Source organism: Mesoplodon mirus, assembly GCF_964341445.2.
Source record: "Mesoplodon mirus genome assembly, contig: HAP1_SCAFFOLD_1610, whole genome shotgun sequence".
Classification (NCBI taxonomy): Eukaryota; Metazoa; Chordata; class Mammalia; order Artiodactyla; family Ziphiidae; genus Mesoplodon; species Mesoplodon mirus.
The window spans coordinates 10,843-18,745 of record NW_028294599.1 but is presented as its reverse complement, the minus strand read 5'-3'; the positions used below and the strand labels follow the sequence as shown (position 1 = coordinate 18,745).

The following is a 7,903-nucleotide window of genomic DNA, read 5'->3' as shown; positions in this document are numbered from 1 at the left end:
TCTAAATGTGTTACTACAGAGGACATTTAAATGAAAATAAAAACAAGACGTAAGCAAAATAAATAACAGTGAATATCCTTTCCTTAGAGTCACCACGATCTATCACAATTCCAGGAGCTGGAAGAATATCAGCAGGAATGTGTTCCAGAGCGCCAGATTCTGTAGTGCATAAAACGACTACACGGGAAAACGCTCGTCTAAAAGTTCAAGTTTTATAATGAATCATATAAGATATAATCACATACAATGCTCTTCCAATAGCTTCTGAATCAACAACGGTTGTTAGTAACAAACCGGTTTCCTGAGTTTGTCAACGAAAATGAGAAAGTTGATTCGTGAGAAGACTGTAAGATATAAGTTCCATTTCGTGAAATACGTAGGTCATCTCTGGCCTTCACTGTAACAACTGCAGCTCCACCCAGTCCTCGAACCGGCATCTTAAAAGAAATAATACTTTATGTAGAAGTGTATTAGAAAAGTAGAAAGAAAAATTAAGAGTTTATTTCAGCTGAAAGTAACCATAAAAATGAAATTAACACCATTGAAGTTACACAACAAAGATTTAAGAAAAGAAAAGAAACAATGAAACATTATCTATAAATAAAAGCTTATAAGAAAAAAAAGAATACCCTATAGTTCACTTGAGGTCCACCTCCTCCCTCCACCGCAATCAGAAGATTTGTATAGAATCGAGCATTCTGAGACGGGGAAAATTCAATTCGAAGCGGAACAGTACGACGTGCATCCAGAAGTAAGATTTGGCTGTCCAAGAGCTGCAACCAATATGGTCGTTCTTCATTAGAGCATTGAATAGTGATAGGAAAGATTTTAGAAAATAACTAGTGTACAGTAAAAGGTGGTCCAGAATGACTGAGCTTCGCCCTTATTTGAAGAGAGGTATCTGTACGATTGGTAACATCAACGTTCGAAACAGCTGTATCTCCAATAGCTACGAAACCGAACGCTACTTCGAGTTGAGGGATATAAAGCACAGACCTAAATCTCAATTTTCAGAAAATAAAGCTGTCATAAAATTCTTATTGGTAAGTGAAAAAAAACCTCCGCGTCGGATTAGAAGTCAGTTGTGAAAAGCATGGAACCATAGCGTTTGTAGATAAAGAGCTAGATGATCTTGCAGAGGAATGCGGTCGAGAGCTCAACTAAAGATATATTCGTCAACTTCATTCACTCGCACGTCATTAGGTTGTATGGGGCATACGAAAGAAGTGAATAACGACCAAAAACAGCTACGAGCCGCTCTCTGGGGAACTTAGCAAACCTATTAGTTGCCTTACCGACATTTGAAGAGTATACGTGGACTTACTTCTTCAAGCTCTGAAGTGTCTCACCACTTCTTCCCAATCATAGAATCAACCAGTATACACAGAATCAAGAATGATTATGACTAATGTATGTTGTGTGCAAACCATCCCAGCACAACAGATATAGGAATTATATCTCTGATCATAAAAAATACATAGTTGGTTTTGGCTTACATTTACTCACAAACAGCAATAGGACGCAACATATAGTACTATGCAGCTAACGGAGTGAAGTGTCATCATAGAGATATGCGTACAATTAGCAAAATATGTATGAAAAACAGCTTGAATAGCTAATAAACAAGCAAACAACAGCACGGAAGTTGATGAGAGCGAACACAAAAATTTATACACAAATACTAATTGTTTACTTATTATACATAGAGTGCTTGCTAATTAGATCCTACTTGCCTAGCTTTCCCTTTATTGCTTTCGTTGCCTTATAACCCTAATCCAAGGATGGAAAATGGATTGTATACGGGGTTTGAATGCAACTTTACAATCATTCTTCTATTCATTATAAATGGCCCAGAAAGATATCAGAGAGACAGAATAAGATGCAAGAGAGCTTTAAGGTGAACATTGGGATGGCTGACAATAATGATTGTGGCTTAAGCCACCCAGTTGTAGTTGCAACTTCAAAAGATTTGTACGTTTGTATTTTATAGAATAACACACGCAAACGTCGCGATGCTCGAAAAGGATCACCACCAGGAACGAATATTGTAAGAGAAAGAGGAACTATTAAAATCATAAAAGCAAAAAAACCGCCTCACAACGCACCTCTCCCTCGCATGAAACCTTCCCTTGATTACAAGCAGCACCATGATCCATTTTCTAAAATGTATACATTAGGAAATAAAAAAAAGAAAATCAAAGAGAAACCGAGAAGGAAATAATATTCAAATGAATGTTGGCGGTACCATTCGCTTCGGAGTAGAGTCTTCACCATGTAAAGCATTTTGAGAGGTGAATTTTTAGCCAGATATATTTCCAGTTCGTCTTGATCTAATCTCTTTTTTAACCCACCTAAGACAACGTGTACAACGTCTAAATTTTTGTGTCAAGCCCATGGAACAACGTATAATTTCTCATCTCTCACGCAACGAATAATATGTGACTCATGATTTTCACTGTAGTTTCGCAATAGCCCGCCCCTTATTTGTGTATTCGGCTCTACAATTTGGCTTATCTATTTAGTTTTCCATGTTTCTATTGAAATGCGTTGCTGTCGCCTTTGGCGGTCGATTTTGCAACACATGTAGTATATTTCTCCAATTTTATACAACATTTACAACTATCCACTTTAAAGAAAAGTATTTATCGCCTAGGAACCTTATAATAAACGAGGCTTGGCTCGATCTCGCGCTCCAAACAAACCGAACTCTCCATCCTTTGAGATCAGGAAAGTGGTTCCAAAAAAAAACATTACCTGGAAACATCGGTAGGCCACGCAAGATCGTATAGGGCAAATATTTTACCTGTTCGAGGCTCAGCGTAATAGATTGTAAATCCCAAAGTTATTGACCAACGCCAAAAACTCTACCCTCTTATAAATTCAGTACTACAACTATGATTCTTAAAAGAGATTTCAAATGAAAAACAACCAATTGCTGGTAATAACTGGATGTTCCACGGATTTCCACTCACTGAGGTTTTTCCTCACTGATGGATCTCGAGCCGGTTAGTCGTGAGGCTACGTGGCGCGTCCCCAGGTGGCGGATAGGGGGTCAAACGCGAACCAAAAGCGACCTTGTGCTTCCCAGAGCAGCAGGTGGATCAAAGGGATGAACACTCTTTTTCTGCTGCGCAGATCTGGCAGTGCAAATTGTATTCTACAAGTCAATTCGGCCAAAAGCCTGCAAGCAAGTGACTAGGAAGTACATGGGAGGCGGTTAGGAGTCCTGTCCACTCACCTCCAATGAACTCTGGGAAAGACTGGCAAGCTACTTATTAGTATATTCAGCCCCCATGGTTAGAGCCCGGCAAGCTACCCCGTGGGTACAAAAGATGCCAAACAGAGTAAAATAAATGAGAGTCATTCCCCTGACCACGAAAGAGCCCCCGATAAGGCAGCGTTGGGTAGGACGAGTACGGAGAGGCTGCTACAATCTCAGGGCTATCTGGGCTACCTAAATGTGATAGGACTAAGGTGACGATCTGTACCTACAACGCAAGATCGCTTGCATCTGAGTCCGCTGTTGAGGACTTGCTGATGCAGGCCAGAAAGATCAGATACGACGACATCGGACTGGCTGAGACGAGGAGACATCATTCCTTTAACGCCGTTTATGATCCTGGAAAAGAACTCTTCCTTGGAACATGCGACAATAGAGGAGTTGGAGGCGTTGGTGTCCTCGTCAACACGAGTTTGGCCATGAACATCGAATCGTTTAAACAACTAACAACCCGAATCGGACGGTTAAGGTTGAAGAGATGTGGGCCTATGCCGGCTCTAATTATCTACGTCGTCTACGCAGCTACCTCAAGCTACGACGAAGATGAGGTCGAAGCGTTTTATATGGACTTGGAGAAGTTCTACAGAGAAGATCATACCTCCTTCAAAGTCATAATTGGCGACTTCAACGCTAAGATTGGACCGAACAGGGAGAGAGGCTATCCGAGTTTATCATGACGACCAAGACAATCCATGGTAACTCACAGTTCCAAAAGCCCCTCTCTCAACGCTGGACGTGGGAATCCCCCAATGGAGAGTACCATAGTGAAATAGACCACATCATAGTAAACCGAAGATTTTGCATAACCGATTTGGGTGTGCAAATGCACTGGCTCGTCTCTTCACAGGCTACCTGTCAGAATGCAAGGTTCCAAACAATGGAAGACCAGCAAAACCGTGTTGTTGTAGAAAAAGGGAGACCTCCACGACATTGGCAACTATCGCCCAATCTGCCTGCTGTCCGTCGTAAATAAACTCTTTACTAGAGTCATTCTCAACAGGATGGACAGAACATTGGACGAGGTACAGCCATGCGAGGAAGCAGGGTTCCGAAAAGGATTCAGTACGATAGACCACATACACACAATAACGAGGCTCATCGAACTATCACGAGAGTATAAAAGACCGCTCTGTCTCACTTTCATCGACTTGAGGAAAGCCTTTGACTCCGTTGAGACAGAAGCGGTTATAGAAGCTCTGGGAAACCAGGGCGTCGCTACCCAAACACCACTCCTTCGTGAGCTATAGAAGAATTTCACGAATAGAATACCGTATCGCCATTTTACAACGCAATTAAAATGAACGTAAAGAGGGGTGTTCGACAAGGCGACACAATGTCGCCAAAACTTTTCACATCGAGCCTCGAAGCCGTTATGCGAAAATTGGAATAGGACAATGAAAGAGTGAAAAATGATGGTCGGCAACTACACCATCTTCGCTTTGCTGATGATATCGTCCTTATAACATCAAACATCAGTCAGGCGGAACGAATGCTTGCCGACATTGACCGAGTATGTGGAAGTATTGGTCTTCGACTATACATGACGAAAACGGTATTCATGAAAACGGATCGGTCTCAAAGGCCCCATTTAAGCTCAACGGAACAAATATCTCCGAATGCAACAGTTATGTGTACCTAGAAGAACTCGAGAACTCAACATGATGAATGACGTAGCTCCATAGCTGAGCAGGAGGAAGAGAGCAGCTTAGGGAGCTTTTAAGAGCATCGAGGATGTAGTGAAGAGGATGAAGAACACTCGACTCCGTGCCCACATTTTTGACTCAACGATGCTTCCTGCATTAACATACGCATCAGAGACCTGATCGCTACGTAGGCAGGATGAAAGAACACTCAGCGAAAGGGCGATGCTAGGAGTGTCGCGTGTCACGCAAGTGAGAGAGGGAATACGAAGCTCGGACCTACGTCAACGATCGAAAATTAGAGACGCCGTCCTTTACGCCAAAATGTCAAAAATAAGGTGGGCCGGGCACGTGATGCGACGAAATGGCAACCGATGGACAAGAGCCGCCACGGATTGGATTCCTCGGGATGTCAAGCGCACAACAGGAAGACCACCGACCCGATTCTTCAGAGTTCTTTACAAACACGCTGAACGAATGGTATGATGCTCAACGTGTCCCTAGAGCGAGCAGAACCCTTTGGACCACTCTTGCACGCGACAGGGACAGATGGAGGAATTACTGGCGCCCGCTTGATTCAATCGAAGATCAACGGGAATACAGGTGATACAGTTGAACTGGATGTTAAATTGTATGTTCAAATAAACGCTTGTGTTATGTCGGCCGAAGAGAACTGAACTTTTTCGAATTGTTCAACGAGTGTAAAAAATACAATTCATAAGCCACAGAAACATCCAGTGTTTCTCATATGCGAAGAAAGTAAAGAGAGGTACATAGAAGGACAAAGATGACTTCAGTGGTGGAGCAATATGACGCATCACGACACTTGGATTATCGAGAACAGATTTTGCAATGGACTGCAGCTTCTGGGAGAATGAACAGAACTTTAAGAATTTTTGGAGTACTTCTAATATCTCGTTGTGAAAGTAAAATGGCTTGGGCAGGCGACGAATCAGAATCGAGGGTACCAACATCTTTTGAAGAGATGAACATATTTATTAGACTGTGCCTTCACATAACAACTGTTAACACTATTAAGAGGAATTCCAAACTTCGCTTATGTATTCCATCCTCTTGAATCCCAAATCCCATCAAGAGATAAATTTGAAAATCTGTCTTACTTAGCTTACAATGAAAGTAGAACTGGAGACTTTTAAAATGTCTTCTAAACAATATGCGAATTGCTAACTTTGCTTCAGTAGAGAAAATTTCCTGTTTGAAAACCTCTCTAGGACGCTGGAAAGATTGCACAAGCTCAAAGAGTTTTCAAATTGGTGAGTAGAAGCTCCTTAGGTAAAGGATTAACTATTCGGCTTTGATTAGACCATGAAGGAAGTGGCATGTGGTCGATTCCATCAACCATCATAGGAATGATTGAATGCGTATCTGGCCTATACACTAGCCAAAGGTGGCCCAATTATGTTTCAAGTTAGTGCTTTTATCCTTCCAAACAAGTTTTAACCAACTCGTCATCCACGGAGAGATGAAGGCATGGTGACCTTAGATGAAGGGATCGAACCTTTGTTCGATACAGTGCATATTGCAAATTCACCTCTAATCACTGCTCTACACCAGCCCCTCCTGAGGTTATATATATGTATATGTATTATAAATATATAAATGTTATATGTATATATGTTTGTATATATGTTTGTTTGTATGTATATATACATATATACAAACTCCACAAGTATATATATAAATGGTATACCAAAAGGTTCAAAAGTTGATGGCAAAACGTTTAGGTTATACGAGTTGTTACGATAGAGTCGAGTATCTCTAATGTCTTCAATGATAAAACATATGGAATCATAATAATAAGCTGGTACTCTTAGTTTCCTTCTTCTTAGAACAGTTCCATCGCGAAAAGAACTAACCCGTTTGCAAAAAAATTTTGCAAACTTTAATTTGTACAAAATAAGCTTCTCAGGCGACGCGTGATATAACGTCTGCATCGGGAAGCTGTATAGATTAAATATATGGAGAAGAGCAATAAAAAAGTAGTGGGTGGGCGAGCAAAATAAAGAGCTGAAAGGAAAATGAATCATGCTAAATAGAACGATAGCAAAATAAAGTCAAAGAACAACCGTCAATGTGGCAGAAACCTTTGAAACCATTTCATTGTCAGGAACAATTGTCTTATTCATATCTGTAGTTTTATCCTGAACAGAATATGTTAGCCTTGAAAATAAATCAGGAAGACAGCCTTTACAGAAACACTTGAAACTTAACCTACCAAAGCATTTTCAGCCACAGCGAATCCAGCCTAAACTACAAATATATTGCGCAATGTTATTGCGGCAACTATAAAAGACAGCTCCTACCATGATTCCACCACTGCTACATGATTTAGTGGAAGAGAGATTACGCGAGGTACACGGCAATGATGGTTTACTTAAATAGAGCAGTGTGAATGCACCATTTTTTACTAATTAAGATATATGCACTGACATATATGAAACCGGAGGCGCAAAAAGGTGATTATGAGCTTTTCGTGGCTTCACTCGACTTTTTCTATGCTCTTCCAACACCTTCATTAACGATTCTGTGGAAGCACCAGAGGGTTGTTTCTGAAAAATTTTTCGTTTTAATTCTGGAAAGGTGTCCGACTAATAAGAAACATTTTCATAAACGGGTTAAAAGATTCGACATTAGAGATAATTCCACCGTTCTTCCAAGAACTCAAACACCGCGATCTCTTTTTTAACGAATAAATAACTGAGAAAAACTATGCTGTTTTTCATGCCAGGGTTATCAATGTTTCGCAAGAATTTACTAACCTAACTTATGTGTAATAGTCACTTTTAAATATACTTCTTGCTTAAGTTAAGACAATAAATACTCGTTTCAGAATTTTTGATTATTCGAAGATACACTCTTCGTTAGGATCAAAGGTATACCTTTAAAACCTCTTGAATTGTCCTTATACTTAAATGAAGCGATCCCGTGGTTTCCGCAACAGAGTGCTCATCAAGTGTAGATG

General features: G+C 40.6%; 1 long non-coding RNA gene across 1 annotated transcript; it reads right to left on the bottom strand.

Moving 5' to 3' along the window:
• Positions 1-342: 342 nt before the first annotated feature.
• LOC309798089 lies at positions 343-7,083 on the bottom strand. Its single transcript, XR_014292945.1, has 3 exons — positions 7,008-7,083; positions 2,106-2,159; positions 343-1,160 (listed from the first exon to the last, which is right to left on the bottom strand). It is a non-coding gene; the product is annotated as an uncharacterized lncRNA (long non-coding RNA).
• Positions 7,084-7,903: the final 820 nt, after the last annotated feature.